General features: G+C 38.8%; 1 protein-coding gene across 2 annotated transcripts in view; it reads left to right on the top strand.

Moving 5' to 3' along the window:
* The first annotated feature begins 3,459 nt into the window (after positions 1-3,459).
* The window catches only part of LOC124719060 (AN1-type zinc finger protein 6), a 106,250-nt gene continuing 81,896 nt past the window's right edge, over positions 3,460-27,813 (top strand). For both annotated transcript variants that reach the window (XM_047244729.1, XM_047244731.1), the window contains exons 1-2: positions 3,460-3,596; positions 21,327-21,427. The gene's annotated coding sequence lies outside the window, so the exon portion shown is untranslated. The remainder of the gene's footprint in view (positions 3,597-21,326; positions 21,428-27,813) is intronic.

Below are 27,813 nucleotides of genomic sequence, written 5' to 3' on the forward strand. Positions count from 1 at the left end.
TACTTTTTCAAAAGCCATGTGCGGTAATCTACATGTTTCTGACTATCATCCTCCCATATTTACTGCCCAATCATCACGGAATATGACTTCAAATTAAGGCTTTTCTATATCTGCTTCAACTCCTCCTACTTACATGTGCCTTTTGAGCCAATTTACATATAGGCGTCTTTGGGTTTGGATTAATTCTTCGAAAAAAATGTGCAATAACTTCTGTAGCGCAAATGAAGGAATTCTTTCTAGTTTTACATTTTGTACAGATCCATATATGTGCCAGTTTACATACAGATTCTGTATTGATCTCTTTGCTAGTAATCCTCTATCCAGATATTTCGCCTCCATAGACTTCGTGAATTTCCTTAATCCGACCTGTTTTCACAAATGCTTCCACAATTTCAACTCTTTCTTCTACCAAGAAAGTCATTTTGCAGACTGCAAAGAGAACTGTCTAACTTCACTGATGAAATAAACTGAAAAGCTGGCTGAAGAATCCTGACAATCGACTATTGCCTAAAATTGTCAATTGTCTTTTTACTCTATTTCAGGAGTCGAAATATTGCATTCGCATTCAAAGAGGAGGGGGGCTACTTTTAACTGTGCCATACTGTGCTGTCCCATGGCTTAAACATCAAACATTCATAATTAAAATCAGATGATGATGATGTTGATTTGTTGGGCGCTCAACATCGTGGTCACCAGCACCCACACAGTTTCCAATCTTTCCGTTGCATGTCTCAGCACTACCCGAATGATGAGATGACGAGGACAACAGAAACACCCCGTTCCTAGATGGAGAAAAATCCCGAACCCAGCTGGGAATCGAACTGGGGATCCCAAGATCCAGGGGCAGCAATGGTAGCCATTAGACTACATGCTGCAGACAATTAGAATAGCTAATCCAAATACAATCTGTAGGAATATGAACTGAAATAATCACATACGATCAGTCATAGGTAAGGTAAATGGCAGATTTCGCCCATTAGTGGAATACTGCAAATATGAACATGTACAAAGTAGGATGGCATGAATGGTTTGATGACTATAGGTAGAAACCTACCCTGGTAATTGGCAACGTCACATTGGTCCAATGTTTCTCCTTCTGACTGGCAATTTTATACACATGTGAAATTGTCACTGTCTCTTCTTAACGTATCGTACTGCTTTTATGTCTATTTCATATCAACCTTAATTAACGCTACTGAGGGTAAAGACCTTAATCATGCCTAAACTAACACAAAAATTAATGCTAGTTTTCTATGTGTACCTCAAAGTGCACACTACAGCCAGTCCCACAAGAATGACACTATCTGCCTTCTTATACCACTATAGGCTAAGTTTTAAATATGGTGTAATAACAGGAACAGCACCATTCTTCCTAATAACTAAGGCTGACACTGGACTAACTATATGAATTACTTACCATTATAATTTTTGGACAGAATAATGTTAAAATCTCCTGATCAGAACAGCAACAAAGGAAACTAAAAATATTTGTACAGATGCATTGTACAGTGTATGCCAGTGTCACATATGTATATTCTCAAATCACTCCTCAGTTTGCCATTTTAGGACATATGATCATCTGTTATGAGAACACCGAATGCTAGCTAGAGTCTCACAAGACTCGGATTTGTCAGTTGCTGCACACTTTGTATAGAGCAGATTTGCCACCCTGTCTACATATTTAACTTTCACTGTACTGGTATTCAGACAGAGTCGTTATATAAAAAACCCAGCACGAGTGTCCAGCTTAGACGTTAGACCATCTAAAATGACCTGGTGTTGTAGCAACAAACTGCAGGCTGTAATTCAGTTTAATGAGGAGCCAATCTGTTGTTATGGCGAAGTGCCAAGATCACAAGAACTTTCTGCCAAAGAGGCATCTTAGGTGAAGCTGTGCAGAGGGAAAGCACAGCCAATTCCTTGACTACCATTCTTGACAAATGCTTAACTGGATGCCAGTATATCAATACACTAAGGACCAATACTATGAACTGGGTGCACTGGCTCTGCTGTTGCTAAATTCGATATTTACACTCTCACAGGACCATGAGTTTTTAATGTTCATTGGCAGTAGGTTGCCGTAATTTCTTTTTTTTTTAGATCTTTGTATTCTCCCATGGGGACAGTTTGGCAGCTGCCACTATGACACCTTGCAGTCTACATGATTTGTAAAACTTACAGCAATATTTAAGATCAAGCTAAAGTAAAAGATTAAAATGTATGCACTTTGTTGCTCTTCGAGTACCTGGTGGTGGCAATTGTAAACAGGTGATCAAGTGGGTATGTGAGTATGTGGAAAGCTCATGTTTCTTGGAAACCACGTAATCAGCATCTTTACATTATTTGTACTACAAATTTTGCAATGATATGGCAGTGTCCCAGTATGTTGTAAGTTTATCTGTTTTTTGGTCCACAGTGACTTTACTCACAGGTGGCTTTAATGTTCCCCAGACCTGTTTCGCCTTATGAGATATGGAAAATAACTCGGTGAAATATAATGAAATTTCAGCGAATGAGAACAATTACATTCAAATATTTTGCAAACAGTAAGGCGTATCCCAATTCTGGTCATGGCAATGAGCCTAGAGTGCCATGAACTTGTGCCACTCTTTCGAAGTTAATGCTACGGCGTGTAAGGCAGGGGCTTTTCTTGCAAGTTGTTATATCGATTTTAGTCAAACACTATTATTTTTATGAAACTCTGCTTGATCGAATGAACTTTTATCATTCTACATTTTTTAACTGGTTACATCCATATTTGTAAAGAGAAGTTTCTTTAAAGTCTCTACAGAATTTAACCTCTGTAGTCTGTTTGGTTTGCAACACTTGAATTCAGGAGTATGTTTGGCATTCTTTTGTTTTTTCCGTTGAAGTCACACATGTTATCTTAAATATGTTTGGTAACGCAATTGTGTTATGATGATGTTGGATGTTCAATAAATAATATAATATTTTAATATACTTCGCCCATGCTCGTAAATTTTGAAATAATAAAAAATATACCGAAATACGACAGTATTTGCACTGTATGTCAGCAGCTAGATATTTTTTTTCTGATGCTATGGACTGTGCTGTTCATTTTCCAATTACGTAACAGATACCTAACGGAGCAACATTTGACTGAAATTTGTTCTAATTCGAAGAAATTAATTGTGTAACTGATAGTTTATGTAGGTACGTTACTGCTGCTGATAAATTGTCTACATCTTCCGATGTACAAGTATTTGCCTTGTCGAGCGAGTGGTGCAATAGCTGTGTAATACCATCAAAGTTGAGGACTGTGGTAATATGCACAATATTAATCTGCGTTCCATAAATATAATAGAGTAAATTGTTTTGATAGTTGAATTTTTTAAATTCTGTTCCCTAAATTTTGGAAGTTTTGATATTATGAAACTCAATGTACACACTTCGATTACGTACCTGCATAACTTCGTCAATACCACACTTATTTGTCAGGGCACTCAGAAACAGCTGTAGATGGTGACCAATAGGAAGCTGCCTTCCATTCACGTGACCATACTGTGTGTTTTCGTGGAAATGCACTGTCAGCAGTAATAGTAGCGGAATATGCCAATGTCTTGTCCGTAATTAAAGTAAGTTCATTCCTAAAGAGTAATGTCTTGAAACTGTGCAAAGAAATATTGGTTTTCTGCCTTTTGTTAGTGCTAATCGCGGTTAGTAAAGTGCATGCACGAATGGCCAACACTGTGAGTCGCCATTTTCTGCCGAATCAAAATTAAATGCCTCCGATGGGAGAATTATACACGCGATTTAGTCTCTTCGAGAGATTCGAACGTTATGGTGCACGGTTTTAGTGATTGGTGTAACTGATAACCTGTAATCATTAACTGCTTATGGAATTGCATAAAGTGGGATAGTAAAATTTTATGCGCGTTTGATATTTTTATTGGAAGAGTAGCCAGAGTCATTCCGTACATATATACCGTATGGTAAAGAAATTTAATTAAATCTTTAAGTCTCTCTCACAGTGTTCTCGTGATTCTGTCGTGATTGATAGTGCCTAGTGGTTAGCAATGCCAAGTAACTTAAAAGTAGTGTCCGGTTTGCCTCGTGTAGTATTAAGTGATAGTCTATATAGGGATGTGTATTTACAATAAATTATAAATGTTGCTAAGTGTCATATTTTTACTTGTGAGGAGATTAGTTTGTGTTAAAATTCAGAGGTAGTATGGGCTCCGTAAAAAAAATAAGGGGGGGGGGGCGAAGAGATTCAGGGAGAGTACGTTTTTGAACTAACGGCAGCACTTTGTCATAGTTCTGAAAGTAAATATATTTAAGAAATATTGTTATGTAGCTAAACAGTTATGAGCTAACATAATTATTTTTTGACTTGTTTTTACCAGTTTTGAGCTTCTTGCCATTGCGAAAAGAAAGGTTAGTTTTAAGAATGATAATGCTTATAAATTTACAGCAAATTGTTAATAATATTTAAAATATTTTGTTGTGGACCATAAATGCTTTATTCAGCTTTGAGAGTTTCTGGCATCTAGTTACTTCCCTTGGGCAATTGTATAATTTGAATACACATCTCCACTTCATTAAGCGGTATCGTTAAAATTCATTTATAGGTGTACATCTTGATATTATTGTCACAGGACTTTAATGCAATTGCTGTAGAAGAAAGGTCTACAGATATTTTTTTAAAGTAAGGCGTAACAGAACAGCGCATCTGAGGTCTCCTATGAATTTAACATGTGAGCTATTGGGAATGCTGACCTAAAGTAAAATCTTAGATGTATTTTCCATTGTGCATACAGAAATAAAGGGTGGAAAGATTGATCTGTATGTAGCCCAGTGTATACCTTCTCACCAATTTTACGCATTTCTTATTTTCAAAGTTAAAATTCCAAGGTAAATTCAAAAACATTCATGTAACAGGCAGATAAGAATATTTTGGTGCATATATCATACATGAACTATGAAAAATGCAAAGAGTGGCAGGTGTGGGGTGAGGCACAGAAAATAAGCTAGGTCCACTTCACTTTCATGTAGGCCAAGCTAAATAATGCAGTTTGTACTGCCTGTTGGGTGACTTCTCTATACTGAATGTATAAATGGTGAACACCTTTTATTCTTTTTACGTAGTTCAGCTGTGACATTGTTAGGAATGTTTTCACTGTGCAAGTGAAAATGTTTATAGTTTCATGTATATGGTACAGCAAACCAAAGTAACACACATTATGTGAATGACATCAAATATACAATTTTTGCGTTCACTACAGGTTTTATAGTGGTAGAGCTGGGCATCTAATACAAATTACTAGTAAGGCCAATGTGAACTGTTATAAGCGTTTAGGGTGTATCAGAGTTGTCGGTTGAAAGCATGTGAGTGACAGTTACTTGGTTTGGTCAGGATGATTTAGTTTGATACATTGAGCAGAGTGCGAGAAAGAGATGACTGTATCCACTTCAAAACAACACTGTAAGTTGAGGCAAAGTTCTGAATTTGCTCAAAATTCCAGACTGGGTGAAAGATAAATGTCCACTATGGCCTTTGTGTGTTGCTGGTGAATACACTGATGAAGCAGTGAAATTCGTGATACTTAATGGTTTGTTGTGCTCTCTGGTGGTATGTTCAGGGTTTTTGTTTGTGTGTGGTGTAATGGGCTCAGTTTGCATTTGCTCATTATCCAGAATTGTTAGTGTCGGCTGTGTTTGTAGTGTAATTCATTTCAGTGAGTTAACGATTTTGTGTGAAGGTTAATTTAGTGTTGTTCGCTGTACATCGTATGGTAATTTTAGTAAAATTAATCTGTTGTTGTTTATGTTCACGAATGGATATGACGGATAAAATTAACAGCGCGCAGGATTGAGAGATGGTTTTTGAGCTATATAGGCCAAGGGAAGTGTTTGATCCTAAATTATGGGATCGGGAGCTGCTGTTGAGCTATATAGGTCAAGGGAAGTGTCTGATTCCAGATGATATTGTGTTTGGTGGTATTTGTGGAATTTTGTGGTGTTTTTTCGTCGTTATGTGTGGTTTGTATGGGGGTGGGTGTCTAAATTTGTTTATATTTAGTTTGCCCCCCACCCAAAAACACCCCGTTTCCCACGCTTGTCCCATTAGTGTCATTAGGCTTTTTGTGGAAAGTGTGTGTGTTTGTTTTTCGATGTATTTTCGTTGTCATAATGTGTACGTACCGACTTTATATGCGCCATATTGGAACCGTGGTTTATGATCGTTTCCGCCATATTTATGACGTCATGGATCAAAGGATACGGGCAGGATCGGACGCTTGCGTATTTCCAAACATGGTCCATCATGAGACAAAGCCTTTACAAACTGTTTCGTTAGACCTAACTTTATATGTAGAAGTGGTAGGAGTATGTTTTATGGATCTACAAGGTTTTTGTGTAGAATGTTCTTCACATCAGGTTTTAAAGACTCCCTCACAGGCCAGTTCTTTCTGCACCAGTGTTAATCCCTAGCCCTTCACACAAGAAACATGGAAATTTGGTAAAGCCGCCTTGTTGACAAAGGAGTATGCATATTACTTTTAGATCACCATGTATCATCCAACCATGAGCAGAATAGCGCATTTTATTTAGCACTATTTCTAGGTTTCATAGCCTTCTTTCATATGTGCAGAATGTCCGACAGGTATAGATGCATACATGTAACCATTGTGTAATAAAACAGCCTTTAAACTAGTTTTGGATGAATCAATAAACAGCCCCCAGTCTTCCATTTTGTATTCAATACCAAACTCGTGCATCAGACTGGGAGTGTCTTGAGCAGTACACTAAATCACCTTCTTGTTGAAAAAACTTCAAAAATTGCTGCTCTCTCTTTCTGTAAATGTATATGCTGGTTCCAACAGCCAATAAGTTCTTTTCTTTTAATCTAGAGCCAAGCAATTCAGCCTTTTCTTTCATTAAGCCCAGATTCCTAACCAAATCGTTAAGCTCGGTCTGAGTAAATAATTTGGGCTTTAGACTTTCTGTATTACAATGGAATTCAGCATCATCTGGTTCATCTAAATCAGATTGTATGTCAGAAAATACTTCTGTTGGAATAGAATTTAAATCATCTGGTGGTTCAGGAACTTGCAAATCTGAACCATGCCCTACTGGTCGGATGGCTGATGGAAGGTTAGGGTAGCTTATAACCTTCTTGTTTTTAAAATTACGACCAGTAATATCAACACTGCAAAAGTAGCAATCATCTGAATGATTCTCAATATCATCTACATTCATTATACCTCCTTTTTAAATTATTTCAACTGTATAAAAGCTGTTAAAGTCTTTAAAAATCGATTAATTTAATAAATTGTACTGTAAAATGTGAAAAAATGGTGGGCGATAGTTTTTTAAGTATCATATTTGGATTTCGCACCCTATAAAACGTAATAATAAGGTATTTCCAGCAAAAAAGTTTTTCCATCATTGGCCTGTGCAATCTATAAAAAAATTGGACTACTTTCTGCGCAACAAACACCAAACTAACCATATCTAACAAAAATGCAAAACACGCAAGCAGGGAAAAAACCCTAAATGACTCATTGAAAGCACTTCTACAACCCATGTTACCATACTAACTACCTGAACTCAAAACCACATTAGCATGACGACAGCCAAAAACTGAAATGAACCCAATGCCACACGTTAAACTCGGCACATCCACCACCAGAGGGCACCATCAGATACAACAGCTCGACATCTATAAACACGACCAACTCAAAAACGTCGCACACCACACCACTATTACATCATGGGTCAAAGCAGATGGGTGGAATGAGATTCTTCCATTGACCCCAATAAAATTGATGCCTCTACAATGGATGCAGGTTTCGAAAATATATACTTCCATCTCGTCTGGACAGTGGAAATGTTGTTACACAACAAATTGGAATTATTAAAGGAAAATCATTTTGATCATTCATGTAGCACAAGAAATAAAGATAGTTGTGTTCTTTGTTATATTAAAATCATATGCTCGCTCTTTCCAATATGTGGGAATGAAAATCAACGGGACGTTTTAATCGTGAGGCTAGGTCTACTGGAAAAGAAGCTACATGATACTCTGATATAGGAATGTTGCTGCTCGGTGGAAGAGTTTGTGTAGGATGAAATAAGACCAATGCCAGTAATCATTTCTTGTTACGTAAATACACCTATTACCATTCATGAAATTCATTCTGATTGCAATTAACTCTCAGGAAAATGTTAAGTTTAGTATACTACTCTTATCTCAGTAGTTATTAATTTATGCAAGCAAATTCTTAATGTCTCCAGAATTTTGAGATGAATTATTCACCGTTCATGGAAAATGTGCGCAAAGATCAACAGTAAAGAACTGCATATTTGTTCAGTTATCTGCATTCATATATGGAAAACAGGAAAATGTAGTATCTCGATTACTGCAGTTTCAAAAGGAGTCACATGGTGTTTGATCAACAAAAGTTTAAATAGGAAAAAAGATGGGTTAGCAGCGTAATTGGAATTATAAATTTAACAAACTATTATGAATGAGACCCTTCATTTGTGATAGTAGTGTGAAAAAGATCAGAATTCATGATCAGCAGTCTTTTGCTAGTGTGGTTTAACTTGCTGATTAGTTTTCTGTGCTGCAACTTTACTTCGTAATGCTAATAATGATTGTTTATAATTAGGTATGTCCTCAGCTGTAGACTGCCTGTATATGTATTGCTGATTTACTTGCACAGTGAGGCTTTCAGGTACTCCTTCATGTGCTATTTTGCCTAACATTTTTGTAGTTCACTGGTACAGTACTCGAATAACATTTGCAAGTCAGATCAGATGCGCATTTTGGAAGAGTGACGTCCAAATTTTTTACTTGCATTCCTGATTGAGATTTCTGCAGTTCTCATAAATCTGTTAAGGTAAATAAAGATGTTCGTTGATTTCCTTCCCCCAGCCTTGTCCTGCCAGAGCTTATACTGTCCTCCTTATTTTCCTCCCTTTTTATAGTTTGTAAGAAGTCTGGGATACTTCCACTGATGAATCGTGATGGTTAATATTTATTTATGGCCATTTTCAGTTATTTTTCTTGTTGAGCACTAATAAATGATGGAATCTTGCAATTTGCCGTACTCTGCAGCCCCTCAGTGTGTGAATAAAGGAAGATTATGTGTAGAAACATTGGTTTAAAAAAAAGTTTGTAATGGAAAATTGTTGTTGGAATTTACATAAAGAGGAAACAACTCGTGTGTGTGTGTGTGTGTGTGTGTGTGTGTGTGTGTGTGTGTGTGTGTGTGTGTGTGTGTGTGTGTGTGTGTGTGTGTGTGAGGGGGGAGAGAGAGGGGGGGAGGGAGGGGGGGGGAGGAGGAGGAGGATTTGTCCCATAGCTGGTAATGTTCTGGACAGAATAGAGATACTTCAAATGGATTGTTAGATAAATATTAGGTGCAATACAAAGTACAGAGGGATTTGAGGCAGAGGAAAATATGGGAAACAATTTTTGAAATCTGAAATAAAACAAAGAGACCTTATTAAGAACAAAATACTAAATTTAGAAGGCTTTCATTGCAGAAAAAATAAACTTGTAACAACATGAACAGAGGAAAGGTAAAGGCAACATGAGGAAACAATGGACTACTGGAAATGGGGGGGGGGGGGGATGTGAGCAGAGGGGAGATGAATGTTAATGTAGGATGGATCACCATAGTCACTCATCATAGGAAAATGGTATGTGGCAGAAGATATGCTTTTCTTGTATAATTTTTTATACATAACTTGTCTTCTTTGAACCATTCTATTGTGAAAGGACAAGAGGAAATCATTAGAGAGCTTTGTTCTCTATTTTGTTACAGGGATTAAAACATCTGTGAAAAAAAATCTTTGTTTTGTCTGTAAGTTTTACTCACTTAATTTGTTCCTGCGAATAAGATATTTCTGATAGCTCCTGAACAAAATTTTTCTTAATTTGTGATAAACTTTCTTCATTAAGGTCTGCAAGCTTGACAATTCAGAAGTGTATTATGAACAATTATCTTGCGTAATATGTCCAACTGAATGTACAGATTAGGGTGAATGTGAGAAGAGTGATTTTGTGAGCAATTTTACAGTTTCTCATTTTGTATAATAAAGTATGTCGTTACCTTCTCCATTAAGATGACTAAATTACAGACTTCAGGTAAGTTATGTTACTCCTTTTAATTTATTCCCATCTTCTTCGACACCTGTTGGTTTGCTGTTCATTGCTAATATCGTAAAATGCATAGATTTTTGTCAACTTTACAGTTATTTTTACCTATGGAAAACTACCCCCCTTAGACTAAGCTTATATAGGCTAAACAGTTTTGTAACAGTAAGCCTCAGGTAGAAGTTCAAAGTATTTTGAGGCTGCACTGCTAAACCACGTGGGAACATGAAACTTGATGTATCATTTTATGCCCTAGATATTAATAGTCAGTATTCAACTCCTTGTATACATCTAATAAAGCTACTAATGCATTATTCTCCTTAAATAATATTTTTCACCTAATAATGTGCGACAAATTCGTTCTTAACACTGTTTTCATTGTGTGTTTTTCACCAATAACATTAAATGGAACTTGTTCATACAAATATCATGTTTTTTTTTATTTTTATTTTAAAAGGAAAAATACAAGAAATGAAAAAAGTGTAACTTGATAATTTTGCATTAAATAAGTTAGCGAGGTGAAGATAATTTAATTTGTTTGTAATCCTAATTTGGCAGTCTGGTGATTAAAATGATATGCGTTATAATGTAATAAAATGCTGTAACACCCCAATTATGGGAAGAAAGACTATTACTTACAACAGTGTGGAGTTATATTTTATTTCCGCTAGAACAGTTTTCATATTTGTTCTTTAGTTAATTGATTGGTGACTTCATGAGTTATTTTGTGACTCACTTGGCTTACTCTACAGATGTGTAACTGGATTTTATTAAAAGCTAACAGCATACTGAAGCTGGTAACATGCGGCAAAAACAAAACTTGGTCACCTTTTCACCAATATTATTGGAAACAAATTGTCATTTTGAATATTGATGGATATATCTATATTATTTCCTAGGTATCTACTAAGATACATAAATTAGTAAATAAGTTGTGTGTCCTTAGATAATAACTTTTTGCCGTGGTGTTATAAATCACTTTCACGGAAACAACACTGATTCTGCAGTGAAACATCTCACACAGTCTAGTAAGTCAGTTATTGATGGTTAAAAGCATGTAACTGTATGAACTTTCACTAGTAGGACTTACCATGTTTGTACATTCATGTCCTTAGGTACTCTCCATGTACCACTCATCATATTCTGTTACCTCAAATTGGTAAGCACTCGGTGAAGCTTGGCGAGTTTATAAAAGTCTATAGCAGAATACAATGGCAGGTTAAGATTTGTGTGTTTCTATGAAAATATGTTGTAATGTTGTTTATACATTATTTCATCACAACACAAGAAAGTGTGCTACTACAAAAGAAATAATTTTATGCTGCAGCCTACATCACCGGCTACTCAAGTGTAGTGGTGACTTAGGCAGGCAGAGAAATCTTCACTGTATCTGGAATTGTCAGACATCAATCAGAAAAATGTTTTTCCAAGTTTGAATGGAATACCATTATTCTGAATCACACCAAATAATTGATCAGTTTGTTTCAAACATGTACGAAAGAAATGTGCCAGTTCTGTTTCTTTTGTGTAAAAATTTAAATAGTTACATTGAAAGTAGAATGTATAGACTCTGGCAAGTTTCCCCTACTGGCTTGGAACATAAGCTGAATATATTTAAACATATTGTAATTTCTGTTCACCTACTGCGTTTGGGTGGGCGGTAACCACAGTGGTGGTTTATCTGGAAAACTTGGATACTCTCAGGGAATTAAATTTTACCTGGAAAAATCAGGGAAATCGCAGGAAATTTCATAAAATCTTGTGGAATTCTGTCTCTTTAGTAGCATCTTTTTTTATTGTATTTTATTAAACTTAATAAACCACAAATTTTAAAATACATAATATTTGAAAGTGTGTGAATTATATTATTCCGTATAAATTATTCATGTCTAAAAACTGCAGTTAAACAACTACTTATGGCTAATATATATCTTCTGAGAGGAAAGAAAAGTTATTGTGAGAAAGAAAAGTTGTTATTGTGAGATGCTAACCCCTACCCCCAAAATCCTGTTGATTTATCAGGAGCTTCTGATGTCATCATCTTCCTCAGCATACCTGGGATTCTCAGTGATATTTTTTCAAAGTTTCAGCAGCAGTGCTGATAGCAAAAATGTTAAGTTAGTCCTCGGTAGTGACTGACTTAAGTAGCATGTTTTGATAGTTGCAAAACTGGAATTTCGCTTAAGATCCCAAGTGTAAATTCTGAATATACTGCAGCAGAAGTACTTCTGCTATTGCAGACTGCAAAATAAGATTCCTTTGTGGTGTATCACCAGGAAAGTAAAAAATTGTGAAATAGATTGTAAATTACTTATTTTGTCTTGTAAAAGGTGCCTCACAGGGGAGGACTAACTTCACTGTCACCAATGAAGACTAAGTAAATTAAATGTTAAAACATGAAATCTTAACATGTTGCAAATTACTCAGTACTCTGGTATTACGACCATAGCAAATTACTCAGTACTCTGGTATTACGACCATACCTGTCTTTGGTAAGCACTTGGTCCTTCACCTCAGGAGTCCAAATTCTACACTAATAAAACACTTAATCAAATATCATCCTGACAACATACAATGAGTGCAGATTGATGTTTGTTGTTGTGATCATCCCTGTACAAGCAGTGTGTTCAGTCATAAACCCCCCCCCCCCCCTCTCTCTCTCTCTCTCTCTCTCTCTCTCTCTCTCTCTCTCTCTCTCTCTCTCTCTCTCCCTCTCACACACACACACACACACACAGCCTGCATATGGTTAAAAAGCCTATGAAGCTGATACGTAGCAATTAAGTGAATCTTGAATTCTTTCATAAGCCGCATTCACAGTTCCAAATACCAGTGGCTAATCAGGATTGAGTTGCCATTGATTGTATGTTACAACTATGAAGTACAATTAATCAGTTTCTAATAGGAGGTACTCATGTGCTCTTGGATTATCTGAATGCTCTTGTATGAATTCTACCAAGAGTATTTCATGGTGTGATTTTAATTATTCTAGTATTTCATGGTGTGATTTTAAAGATTCAAGGAAGTTTTCATCACATAGCAACCACATTATACAAGTGTACACACGTCTACGGAAAATTTGCTATGATTAGTGACACTATCAGTTTGTTCAAAGTATTTTGTGCACTACTGTGGCAAATTTACAATGCCAGTGATGAGAACCATAAAAATATCACTGGAAACAAAAACTAGAAAAATCTGAACTGATCAAGGAGAGTACTGTGAGAATTCACAGCCAAATTGTAGGCCGTAAAATTGTGCATAACTATGTGAATAGCGTCTTTTAACTTGTCACATATCATTGTTGTCCGTGGAGAGGCACGATTATTTCTGATTTTCTAATAAATATTAATGCAAAAGGTAAAATCAATTGTAAAGGTGATAGTAATGCATGCGTCTCCTAATTTACAAAGGCTGGGTTTGTTGTTTTCCATTTTTCTTTGTGGGGTTCCTATTTTTAATTTTGTATTATGATATTTGTGTTATTGAGCTGTATTATTGAGATATGCTATTTGGTATGAGCTGTTATATACCAGTTTTGTTTCCTGGCCTTTGACAACCACTTAGTGTCAACTGGCCACTGTGTCATCCTCTGCCATATGGCATTTCGATGCAGCACAGAGAGGCAAGTGGTCACCACATTGCTTCTCCTCATTCTTCTAGTAGCTCCTCAGTTGACGTCACGAGCCTGAGCGCACCCAGTTCCAGGTCATCCCTGAAAAGAAAATTCCTGGCTAGTGCACGCCTTTAGGCCTATTGGTTCTACTGAGTTTGGTTTGTAGCAGTTTATCTCAGTTCAAAATTTGGCCCATACAGACTGCCATTGGCATGCAGTATTTACTTTGATGTGTGCCATTTTTTATGTAAACAAAACTGAAAAACTAGGATTGTTCCACATATCTATTTGAACATGTAACTTGTTGGTAGTGCAAGGTAAGAGAATAAAAGCAGAAAAGGAAATTGTCCAGTGGCAGGAATGAGGAGTTAAACAGTTTTCTTTGAAACTGTTTCTTAGGACAGTTGTCAATTTTAAAAGTTTTACGGGTCCAGCATTTTGCTCTTCTATGATCAGAATGTAGAATATCTGCACAATTCAAGCCTATTCTTTAGAAATGTACAATCTTTTCCATTAACATGACTACCAGAAATTAATTTTAGCTTGTGATGATGTAGTAAATTGTATATAAACTTTAGCTGTTGAGCTTGAGTGCACTCACTTTTTGAGAAAAGTTAAACAGTCAAGCTATTGGCAAGAAATGTGAAGAAGATCTCTTACTATCTTGTAACAGGTGATACATATTTCGTACAGTGAAGCAAAAGTTTTCTAGTAAGCAGACACTTTCCTTCCACCCAGCCTCATGCAGCAAAGCTGTCGATTTTCATAGTAGTACTGTTGCAGCACCTTTATAAGATACCTGAAGTGCACAGAACTTGTTCAGACAATGCACACAGTGAGCACTTACCCAAACAAGCAACTGATGTAAATTTTCAGCACTTCCAGATGCATAATTAATAAATCAAATTTTGTGCATGTGACCCAGTCTAACATTTTTTTTCGTAGCTGTCAATATAAAATTGTCAGTTTGTACATTATAGTGACTGTCCTTCCCTGGACAGCGTATCACTGAGACGTTACTGCATGATTTAAACACATCAACTGTTGATTATTCAGTATAGTTTCCCTGCCATATTAATATGATCTGATATTACCATCTTGTGCTTCCATTTATTAGTCTACTAAATAAAATTGTAGGAAACATCTGCAAGACAAACTGCATCATTATATTGCAAACAGAAATGTGATTGCACATCTTGCAGTGTACTTTCCACAATGTGAGTGCTGTTCATGCTCGTGTATAACACGTATTTTTAGTGACCATACTCAAAACAAGCAGTTCATTTCAAGTAAATCTGAATTCCATCCGTAGCGCAGTGCAAAACATGTACTATTTTGCAAAGTCACAATCACAAAAAGGCAGACAGGAGGAAAGAAAAGTGTAGTTGGTTTGTTAGTATAATGGAGATAAAACAGATTCTACAAATACTCATTAAATTGTTTTTAATGTTATAAGCTGAAGAAAATGCCCTTGGTGAGGAAAACTACACGCGGTAAGACAATTGTACACTAGGATCGTGTACTAAGATAGTTAAGTTAGAGCTCTAGAAACATTAATTTACAGTATTACGAAACTTGATTGAGATAAAAAGTGTACGGTACATCATCAAATACATACAAAGCAAAATATACATTTTTCTGATTGACAGAAGTAGCACTTTCAGTAATGTAGATGTTTGGTCACTCGGCTTGTGGGCCTGTGTATAGTAACACTTGTATCTATGACACACACATATACAGGGTGTTACAAAAAGGTATGACCAAACTTTCAGGAGACATTCCTCACACACAAATAAAGAAAAGATGTTATGTGGACATGTGTCCGGAAATGCTTAATTTCCATGTTAGAGCTCATTTTAGTTTCGTCAGTATGTTCTTCCACCTACGCTCAATGGAGTACATTATCATGATTCCATACGGGATACTCTACCTGTGCTGCTAGAACATGTGCCTTTACAAGTACGACACAACATGTGGTTCATGCACGATGGAGCTCCTGCACATTTCAGTCGAAGTGTTTGTACGCTTCTCAACAACAGATTCGGTGACCGATGGATTGGTAGAGGCGGACCAATTCCATGGCCTCCACGCTCTCCTGACCTCAACCCTCTTGACTTTCATTTATGGGGGCATTTGAAAGCTCTTGTCTACGCAACCCTGGTAACAAATGTAGAGACCCTTCGTACTCTTATTGTGGACGGCTGTGATACAATACGCCATTCTCCAGGGCTGCATCAGCGCATCAGGGATTCCATGTGACTGAGGGTGGATGCATGTATCCTCACTAACGGAGGACATTTTGAACATTTCCTGTAACAAAGTGTTTGAAGTCACGCTGGTACGTTCTGTTGCTGTGTGTTTCCATTCTATGATTAATGTGATTTGAAGAGAAGTAATAAAATGAGCTCTAACATGGAAAGTAAGAGTTTCCGGACACATGTCCATATAACATATTTTCTTTCTTTGTGTGTGAGAAATGTTTCCTGAAAGTCTGTATATTTAATATATAAAAGAGCAACTGATAATACACTCCTGGAAATTGAAATAACACCACCGTGAATTCATTGTCCCAGGAAGGGGAAACTTTATTGACACATTCCTGGGGTCAGATACATCACATGATCACACTGACAGAACCACAGGCACATAGACACAGGCAACAGAGCATGCACAATGTCGGTACTAGTACAGTGTATATCCACCTTTCGCAGCAATACAGGCTGCTATTCTCCCATGGAGACGATCGTAGAGATGCTGGATGTAGTCCTGTGGAACGGCTTGCCATGCCATTTCCACCTGGCGCCTCAGTTGGACCAGCGTTCGTGCTGGACGTGCAGACCGCGTGAGACGACGCTTCATCCAGTCCCAAACATGCTCAGTGGGGGACAGATCCGGAGATCTTGCTGGCCAGGGTAGTTGACTTACACCTTCTAGAGCACGTTGGGTGGCACGGGATACAAGCGGACGTGCATTGTCCTGTTGGAACAGCAAGTTCCCTTGCCGGTCTAGGAATGGTAGAACGATGGGTTCGATGACGGTTTGGATGTACCGTGCACTATTCAGTGTCCCCTCGACGATCACCAGTGGTGTACGGCCAGTGTAGGAGATCGCTCCCCACACCATGATGCCGGGTGTTGGCCCTGTGTGCCTCGGTCGTATGCAGTCCTGATTGTGGCGCTCACCTGCACGGCGCCAAACACGCATATGACCATCATTGGCACCAAGGCAGAAGCGACTCTCATCGCTGAAGACGACACGTCTCCATTCGTCCCTCCATTCACGCCTGTCGCGACACCACTGGAGGCAGGCTGCACGATGTTGGGGCGTGAGCGGAAGACGGCGTAACGGTGTGCGGGACTGTAGCCCAGCTTCATGGAGACGGTTGCGAATGGTCCTCGCCGATACCCCAGGAGCAACAGTGTCCCTAATTTGCTGGGAAGTGGCGGTGCGGTCCCCTACGGCACTGCGTAGGATCCTACGGTCTTGGCGTGCATCCGTGTGTCGCTGCGGTCCGGTCCCAGGCCGACGGGCACGTGCACCTTCTGCCGACCACTGGCGACAACATCGATGTACTGTGGAGACCTCACGCCCCACGTGTTGAGCAATTCGGCGGTACGTCCACCCGGCCTCCCGCATGCCCACTATACGCCCTCGCTCAAAGTCCGTCAACTGCACATACGGTTCACGTCCACACTGTCGCGGCATGCTACCAGTGTTAAAGACCACGATGGAGCTCCGTATGCCACGGCAAACTGGCTGACACTGACGGCGGCGGTGCACAAATGCTGCGCAGCTAGCGCCATTCGACGGCCAACACCGCGGTTCCTGGTGTGTCCGCTGTGCCGTGCGTGTGATCATTGCTTGTACAGCCCTCTCGCAGTGTCCGGAGCAAGTATGGTGGGTCTGACACACCGGTGTCAGTGTGTTCTTTTTTCCATTTCCAGGAGTGTAGTTGAGGATAAGTTGACTGGTTACCAAGACTTTGCTATGAATGTGGCATTTTTATAGAATAGACTCAATATATGCTATCAGAAGAAATACCTTTTTGTAAGATCAGTGGAGGGTAGGGAGGATGTCAAATTCAATGAAATTTTCCAGTGGAAGTTTTCCGGGAAGGGAAGTGAGTGGAGAGGAGTGGATTGTTGGCTGGCAGTGGCTGTAAGAGGAGGTATGGAACATTTCTCAATCTAAATTTTACCAGCTGTCAATACCTGCACTTGTTACACAATACTAGAGTGAAACTGGCATGTTTGCACTAGAGCCAGTGCAAGATTGAAGAACAGTGAGGACTTCCAAACTTGATGATTACGAGCCATGGCTTCAACCAATACATGAACAATAGTTATTAATTGGTCATTGCTAATAATCCTATTTGGAATATCACAAATAAAAATGGTTTGCTTCCCTACAATGTGTAAAAGATTATCTGAACTAAGTGAATTTTTATGCCATTAATTAAGACTTTTTTGTGTTACCTCCCTTACTAAATGGAAATAATAATTTAGTTTTTGTAAGTAGAATTGCCGATACACTTGGGAAACTTTCATCTAAATTGGATTTGGTAGCAACAAAATGTTTCTTTATCATATTGAACTTGGCAGGGCAATTTGTCATATGTGCCCTGAGAATGACATTACCGGACCATTTTAATGTAGTATCTGACTTGGTGGGTAAATGCAAGACCCTAGGTATATAGGGCTGCACCCAGTTTTTTTTTTAATATTTTGTATCATCTTGGGCAATGATCTGTTGATGTGAAAAATGAATAGCAGCACTGTGGTTCATGGTCCACGTTAAATTGTAGGTTTCCAGTAACCGGCTGGATGAGTCAGTTCCAGAGTTGGAGGAAGGCAGGGCTGTAACACCTATGTGCAGTAGAATGCTGTTGTTTTCAGACCAGCCTTCAAGTAACTGATAAAATTACATTTTTAATATTCGTAAAATTCTGGTTTGTGTATGTAGAGCATGAAAAATCTTACAGAAAAAGTAGCAGCTGTATTGTTTACATAGTTTCTTGAGGAAAACGGAAGGGCGTATGAAGATAATAAAATAATCATATTAGCTTGTATGAAAAATGAAAGCAATTATGCCCAAAAAACATTTTCTGGTATGCTGTACTTAAAAAAAAAAGTAAAGCTGCAATTGATCCAAAAGTTAGTTTGAACACCATAGTGGTGTACTAGGTAAGGAATCTATACATTATCTTCCTCCGACTTGTGAACTGACTACTCGCCCAGCCAATAACAGGGGAAGCTATCTGCTTAATGATAGACCTCAAACCATAGTGCTCCGTTGCATTTTTTCACATCGACATGTCATTGAAGAGCTTGGTGACACTTGTTGTAGTATAACGAATAAGTAGCAGCAAAAAGTAGCATTGTGCTTTCCTGAGTGCTCTGATGGATTTCCTGTTACATCTGAAGGTGAATAAAACCATAAATTTTGACTCGAAGGAATTGATTGAAATCAGTAGGGAAAGTTGAAAATTTGTGCCAGCCCGAGATTTTAACCTGGGTCTCCTGCTTACTAGGCAGCTGTTTTGACCATTAAGCCATCGATACACAGTGGTCATTGCACCTGCAGACTATCCTAGCACGCCTTCCATCAGAGCCAAGTTCTCAGCTTATTCACACACTCATAATATAGCACTCCTTGCCTGTTATCCTCTTTACTCGCAGTATTTTGCTACTTCCCATATGAGTTCGAGCCTCGTGTACATCTGCACTGAAGAGATCGATGGCCGTCTTGCCTTTCTTATGTGTCAATAAGTAAACAATTATAAAAGATAACTCAGTCAATCTCCTTCTTTCCAACACGAAAGAAAGCTTGTATTTCTCAGAAATAATTAAATGCGTCAGTTGAAGAAAGTGCTAACCCACAAGAGCATCTTTTGCATTGCTGCAATTTATGTGTTTGGTTAAATTCAAAGACTAGAACAACCAAGTACAAGATAAAATAATTTATATCATAAGCAACATTTTCTAGTGATACATTTGAAACTATTACCTGCAGAAAAAGAAAAAAGGGAAAGAAAGAGAGTGAGTGCGAAGCACCAAGAAGGGGAGGAGAAAATGAACTGAAACTTCAGAAGTTGAAACCGTTATGTGATGGTGTTCCGCCAATATAGAGTCTAATTTACAAAGAGTATGAGCCCACTTATCACTATGGCATTGGACCCCTCTGACCTGGGCGCGTGCATTGTTTTGATGGTGAGGGTTGCCACAAAGCCATGTCCTGAGGTGATGACCCACAACTTGTAACTGTACTTGACATACTGGCACTGGGACAGAATGGACATGCAAGCTGCCCCCTCACGTGTTGTATCAGGGACAGATCCTGGTATCTTGCTGGCCATGGGAGTACCCCAACATTGAGCATACAGTTCGTAGACACGTGTGTCGTGTGTGGAAGATCATTGTGCTGTTGAAAAACTGGTGCCACGTGAGAGGTAACACGTGGGGATGCAGGATGTCTTGTCATGATGCTGTCTAGAGTTCCCTCGATCACTGCAAGCTGTGACTTGAAGTAATACACAATGGCGCCCCACACCGTGAGACCAGGAGTAACAGCTGTGCCTCTCCAAACATTGGAAGACTGGGACCTCTCCCCAGGCTGCCACCACTTCATTGATAGTGTAGAACCACAATTCATTGTCAAAAACAATGTGATGCCATCAGCAGTCCATACTTTCCAGCCACATTGTCAGTCCTAATGCAGTCATCTGTGTTGTGTTAAAGGTAACTTACGTGTGGAATGGTAATTCCCTAGTCAGCTGCTGCTACGTCTCCAACTTGTGGTGCAGGATAACACAGTATCTTGAGCAGAGCGTACATTATTTGTTCTCATATGGCAGCTGCAGATGAGAATGTGTCGAAATGTCTTGTGCACAATATGGCGATCCTCCCCTATGGAGGTCTGATGTAGCAGACCTAAACCTTGACGAGCACACTTGGCCTCACGTTCCAAAGCAGTCCGATATTGGGTGGCAAGTATCAGTCAAAATACCCTACAGATCTGGATATTGCACGATTAAATGAGCTGGCCAAATTGAGGCCCCTTCCAAACTCTGTCAGATGCTGATTATGCTGTCTCACACGAATACGGCATCCTAAACAGCGATCGCTTGACGTCTGACACTGTCCACACTACTTTATTGGTAACATCACTAATGCACTTTGGAATTGCAATTCTCTGTGACAGGTAGAATGGCCAATCACGTACATACTTGTTGATGGTGTGTACGTGTATGAAGATATATTGACATCTGATGTCCTCCCCCTTTTTTATGCATTTGAAAAAAATGGCAGAAATAATCATCAAATTAATCCTTCCTAAATTGAAACTTAGTGTACCCCTTCTATTAAGATTGCAAAAATTTTTGATTTTAACAGTACATCAGTTAGTAAAGCAAACTGCAATGGCATTATGATCAAGATTTTAGACAAAATGTACTGTAATAAATGCAAATTTGAAAGTACAGTGAGTCCTGTGTATTTTTCAAGATTAGTGAATTTTTCCATTCATATTAGCTGTATTTTGTTTTTGTCCTGGAATGGAAGCTCTAATTTTTCTTACTTACAGATGCTGCTGACAGGTTGCATTTCCCTGTGAAGTATGTGTGAAACATACTGTAGACTAGGCACTGATTATCAGAATTTGAAGCTACCTCCATCCTCTCATTGGTAAGTACAATTAGCACTATTGTGCTCATCATATGGGATAAAGGTTTTTAAACAGTAGTTGGACAGGTACTATATAAGTACAGACAGCTAACTTAAAAGTTAACTGTTTAGTAGTTAAGCAGAGTAATTCAGCATCATGAAATAACTGAAGGTTCGAAGGGCAGGGGGCAATGGAATGCCATTTTACACTGGGAAGTGCTTCAGCTGTGTTAACAGCCACTAAAATATTTTGAGGCACATTGCTTAAATAATCTGCAAAGTATGTTCCTGTGTGAAGAATTGTGCTGAACTGTGTACTAAGTGAGTTTCCTAGTTAATAGGAAAATGAGAAACTTTTACAGAAAAGGTAAAAAGTTATATTGTTTTATTGAGTTGGAAGACTTGAGTGCATTAGTTCATGACATTGGGAATAAGACAACTAACCAGTTGCTGTGCAAAAGTCTTGTGATTTGGGGCATATAAATTGCTCAATAAATTCAGTCACTCAATTATCTTTTAGATATTTGGGGTTATTGCTTTTTGTCTTTTAACAGTGATTAGGAAGGGAGCTTTACAATTCATGAAAATGAAATGTGGCTCGTTTTGCTCTTTGGTGATGGGGGCTGGGGATGGAGGGGAGCTGGGGGAAGCAACTTTCAAGTGTCATGTATGCTGCATTGCAAGATTTTTTCCTAACGCTTAATACTGCTCTAATTCGAGGTGAACTCTGTATGAGAAAAATGCCGTGCTGTTGCATGGCTTGGATTCCATTTTTAAATGGTAGGTTAACATCACTCTTTTTGCCTCGCCCCTTTGTTTTCTTTCAGCTGTGGAGTGGAAAACTTCAAATTGTGGCTGAAGGTAAGATTACATCATTGCAAAGAGAACCATTTGCAATAACATGCTATGGTCTTAGCCATAAACTTTGTGCAGACTTTTCTTCTTTTCTTTAGTTCTTCATTCTAAAATTGTTCTAAAATGTCATACTGACAGGCTACTTTCACGCTTTGAGAAATAGCAAGAATATTCTCTCATTGAAGTGGCACGTTTAGTTGTGTCATTGGACACTATAAATCTTATCATTGGGAAATTGACAGTTGATGACTTGTCTTGTAAGATATCACATTGTCTTTTGTGGTTTGAACTACAAACATTCTGGGCCATTCCATGCCAAGTGGTCTGATTTCTTAAAAAGTTTCTACATATCCATAATGGATTTTGAATAAAATGTGTGTAAACATTTGCATGTGTTCTGCAAACTTTGCTAAAGTTTTATTTTGACTAGTTTAATATTCCCATAGATATAGTCATTTCTTTGACCCCATAGTGCAGGTTTCAATAGTACACCCGTGAGTTTTTCAGTCATTTTGGGACATAATCTCTTTGGCTGTACTTTCTTAAAAGAAACAAAACTATGTCAACTTGTACAACTTTTTGTGCTTTCTTACATGGAATACTAAAAAAAAAGATTTCATGAGCAATTTTTGTATAGATGATTTCAAGTGAAGTCGGCTGAAAAATTTATCGCATGGAAAAAAAAAAGTGAAGTTTAGCTTTGTATATCTCGGAAGTAAGTGCATGATAAACTTGGAACTTTGTTTGTGATAATTTACCTTCACAGTGTCTCAGAATACCATGTTTCATTATTTTACTGGTTTCCAGGGGTGTACAAATTAAAGATAACATTTTGTGTAAAAGCACCAAAAATAATCATTTTTCAGCCCAAATTTACAAAAAAATACTTCCTGTAAACTCTTTTAAACAGTTTCCAATATAAAGACCATATTCTAAACCACCTAAAAACTAGATTTACTTCTGCAGTGTGAGCATATAAGGGGCTAAAAAATGATAAGATTTAGGTATGTTTTACAGTTGTTTAGTAATGTTTGGGGAAAGTAAAGTTGGCAGTCGTAATGAATAGGAAGTGAGTTTGAATCAGGAAACTTAAAAACTGCGAGAAAGGAGTCTTTTGCTATTTAAAACATGTCTAAAACATTGAGCTCATTAAACTCTTTTCTTATAAATATTGGAAGTGCGTAATGTATCCAGTAATAAGTATAGTCTTCTCTTTTTTTGTGTCTCGAGGTAATCACTTGAGCCTGCATGGCAGTCAGCATTATGCAATCAGGACACTCTGGACACAAAGTAAATGGCAGTGTATGAATTTATTGAAGAAGGAACAAAAATTTGGAATCTGCCATGCCATCATTACAGTGCTAAATATCAGATCTTCCATCTTTAAGCCCGTAAATTTGATGTAAAGGACGATGAATTTATCATCCTAGTGAATTCTGCCAAAAATTGTTCATTTATCATTCAGGATGCAGCGCAAGGTTTCCACGACGAAACAGACAAGTATCAAACCATGTGAAAACACAGTTTGCCCAGATTTCCCACACCCATTCTTTCACTGATGGCTCCAGCACCCAGTACAAAACTTTAAAGAAATTTTCTTGACCTGTGCTATCATAAAAGAAGCTTTGAACTGACAGCAGAATGGAATTGTGTTTCTCTCCAAGTCATGGAAATTTGCCTTGCAGAGGGATTGGAGAAATAACAAAGTGATTAGCAAGCAGTCTTGCAAAGGCCTGTTAATAGGCAGATTATTGTACCTATAGATTCGTTTCGCTTCTGCACTGAAAGCGTTCATGAGATTAAATTTGCTTTCATCACCAAAGAAGAAATTGACGAAAATAGTAACAAGAACAGAGGTTTAAATATGGGCTCACTCTATCAGAAACTAGAGAATATCAATTTTTTTCCCCAATTGGTGAAATAGAGCAACTCAGAAAGAACTGGACACTTTATTGTTCTATGCACCAACATAGCCCAGAAACTTCATTTTGTTGGTCATCATTGAGTGGCAAGTGCTAGAGTCCAGAACAGCACATTATTGCAGTTATTCCAGCTCCATCAGTGACAGCAGTGGCTGGCAGTGCAGTATAGTTTTCGCAAACTAATGAAACTTGTAAAAAAAATTCAAGTAGCTTGAAGTAACTGTAAACTTCAGATCTTGAAAAGAAAACTTGTCTAGCTTGATACCCTATGAAAACAAACTCTTATCATACTTGAGATCCCGTGGTAAAGAAACTCACCCATAGCTGCTGTTGCACAGCTTCTGGTATGGCCCCCATGATGATGGGGATGCTTGTTCCCTCACTTTAAAGGAAATCAGCATTAGTGAAGCCAACATGGACCATAGGAACACATTTACACAATTTTTGAGGAGTACCTGTATGTCCCACATAACCAGCGAACTATGCAAATCTAAAATAAGCTATAGTTTCGGCCAGAAGTAAACAAGCACATCAGTAGCAATAAAAATAAAGACACATTCAGAATTCTCATTAACTTCAATTCACTTCCAGAAATGTCAGGCAGACTGTTACGAACATCACAAAAATTTACACATGTGACAGTGGTGTAAAAAGGCAGTTTGTAAAATGTGTGTTCCAGATGTTGTGCAACAGTTGTACTGCTGTCATCTCTATTGTCTTGCTAATGCACAGCTAAATTTTCAAGTTTATAACTAGTTTTAAGTGTAATTGTTGCAATAGGAAAACTGTTGAAATACACTCCTGGAAATGGAAAAAAGAACACATTGACACCGGTGTGTCAGACCCACCATACTTGCTCCGGACACTGCGAGAGGGCTGTACAAGCAATGATCACACGCACGGCACAGCGGACACACCAGGAACCGCGGTGTTGGCCGTCGAATGGCGCTAGCTGCGCAGCATTTGTGCACCGCCGCCGTCAGTGTCAGCCAGTTTGCCGTGGCATACGGAGCTCCATCGCGGTCTTTAACACTGGTAGCATGCCGCGACAGCGTGGACGTGAACCGTATGTGCAGTTGACGGACTTTGAGCGAGGGCGTATAGTGGGCATGCGGGAGGCCGGGTGGACGTACCGCCGAATTGCTCAACACATGGGGCGTGAGATCTCCACAGTACATTGATGTTGTCGCCAGTGGTCGGCGGAAGGTGCACGTGCCCGTCGACCTGGGACCGGACCGCAGCGACGCACGGATGCACGCCAAGACCGTAGGATCCTACGCAGTGCCGTAGGGGACCGCACCGCCACTTCCCAGCAAATTAGGGACACTGTTGCTCCTGGGGTATCGGCGAGGACCATTCGCAACCGTCTCCATGAAGCTGGGCTACGGTCCCGCACACCGTTAGGCCGTCTTCCGCTCACGCCCCAACATCGTGCAGCCCGCCTCCAGTGGTGTCGCGACAGGCGTGAATGGAGGGACGAATGGAGACGTGTCGTCTTCAGCGATGAGAGTCGCTTCTGCCTTGGTGCCAATGATGGTCATATGCGTGTTTGGCGCCGTGCAGGTGAGCGCCACAATCAGGACTCCATACGACCGAGGCACACAGGGCCAACACCCGGCATCATGGTGTGGGGAGCGATCTCCTACACTGGCCGTACACCACTGGTGATCGTCGAGGGGACACTGAATAGTACACGGTACATCCAAAACGTCATCGAACCCATCGTTCTACCATTCCTAGACCGGCAAGGGAACTTGCTGTTCCAACAGGACAATGCACGTCCGCATGTATCCCGTGCCACCCAACGTGCTCTAGAAGGTGTAAGTCAACTACCCTGGCCAGCAAGATCTCCGGATCTGTCCCCCATTGAGCATGTTTGGGACTGGATGAAGCGTCGTCTCACGCGGTCTGCACGTCCAGCACGAACGCTGGTCCAACTGAGGCGCCAGGTGGAAATGGCATGGCAAGCCGTTCCACAGGACTACATCCAGCATCTCTACGATCGTCTCCATGGGAGAATAGCAGCCTGCATTGCTGCGAAAGGTGGATATACACTGTACTAGTGCCGACATTGTGCATGCTCTGTTGCCTGTGTCTATGTGCCTGTGGTTCTGTCAGTGTGATCATGTGATGTATCTGACCCCAGGAATGTGTCAATAAAGTTTCCCCTTCCTGGGACAATGAATTCACGGTGTTCTTATTTCAATTTCCAGGAGTGTATATTGTCATGAGTTGCAGGAAATGATGTCCTCCTTTGTTTTGATTTTTTGGGTTCTTCTGACTTGTACTATCTTCCTATTTACCAGAATTTTTGATATTATATTCCCAAGTGAGTATTGAACAACTGTAATACATAATAAAATGTCAGATTTAATTAGAGTACCAGCACTTTATGAGCATATTTTCACTGCGCCTTTACTTCTTCATTATCTTTTTTCAGGGCCTGCTCGCATTGCAACATTAAATCTAGTTTTTTAGGTGATTCAGAACGTAGTCTTTCTAAAGAAAATCGTTTAAAAGAGTTTGCGGAAAATACTTGTTTGTAAGAGCGGGCTGAAAATACCTTTTTTTGCATTTTGTATCATAATTGCAAAATGTGCCCTCAATGTGTAAACTATTGGAAAGCAGTAGGAGAATGACATTTTTATATTCTAAGACATTGTGATAGTAAATTATCACGTACAAAGTTTCAGGTTTATCTCACACTTACTTCAGAAGACATAAAAAGCTAAACTTCTCATTTTTTTTTTCAAGCGGTTTTTTTTTTTTTTTTTTAATGCCAACTTTCCTTCAAATTATCTGTATGAAAATTGCTTATGACTTTTTTTTATCATCCCATTTAAGAGAATGCAAAAAGTTGTATAAGATGACCCAGTATTTTATGTTTTATGAAAATATTGTCAGAAATATTATGTCTCAAAAGCTGCCAAAAATTCGGGGGTTCACTATTGAAAGTTGCATTTTGGGGTCAAACAAATGACTTTCTCCACAAGTATTGAATTGGTGGTGATGGTGGGACATTACTTCCCCGCCCCTCTTCACATCCTAGCAAGCTATGTTGAGGTGATATGGAAAAAGATGGCCAAGTGCCAGTAGGACTCTTATGTACAAAAGGCAATGTCCCAACTGACTGATTCACTGACTCCTCATTGCCCGGCCCAAACTGCTAAGGATAGAAACTTGAAATTTGAAGGGGTATTGATCTTATTCTGTAGGCATCATTTAAAAAGGGATTTTTTGATGTTCCATCCCTGAGGAGGTGAAATAATGAATGAATGGTTTTTTGAAGCCAGACCTATGGAAATGGGTATTTTGTTTCTTTGTCAAAAATGAAGAAATGTGTATTTTAGCATTGGAAACTTAGCCACTATGGGTGTTGAATAGTGGGTGAAAGGTTTTTGAAAATATGTCCGTATTAAAGAACTACTAAAGTATTTTTAAAGCTAGGTTTATGAACATTAATATTTGACTTCTCGGTTACAAATAAAAAAAAAGAAAATGTATTTTTGGAAACTCAAGTCCTTAGGGGGTGAAAAAGGGGATGAGATGTTTTATGAGAATATTTAATTATGAAAGTGTTTTTTAAAGCTAAATTTATGAAATTTTGAATCTGGATTCTCAGTTAGAAAT

This window comes from Schistocerca piceifrons, chromosome 10, assembly GCF_021461385.2.
Source record: "Schistocerca piceifrons isolate TAMUIC-IGC-003096 chromosome 10, iqSchPice1.1, whole genome shotgun sequence".
NCBI classification, from domain to species: domain Eukaryota; kingdom Metazoa; phylum Arthropoda; class Insecta; order Orthoptera; family Acrididae; genus Schistocerca; species Schistocerca piceifrons.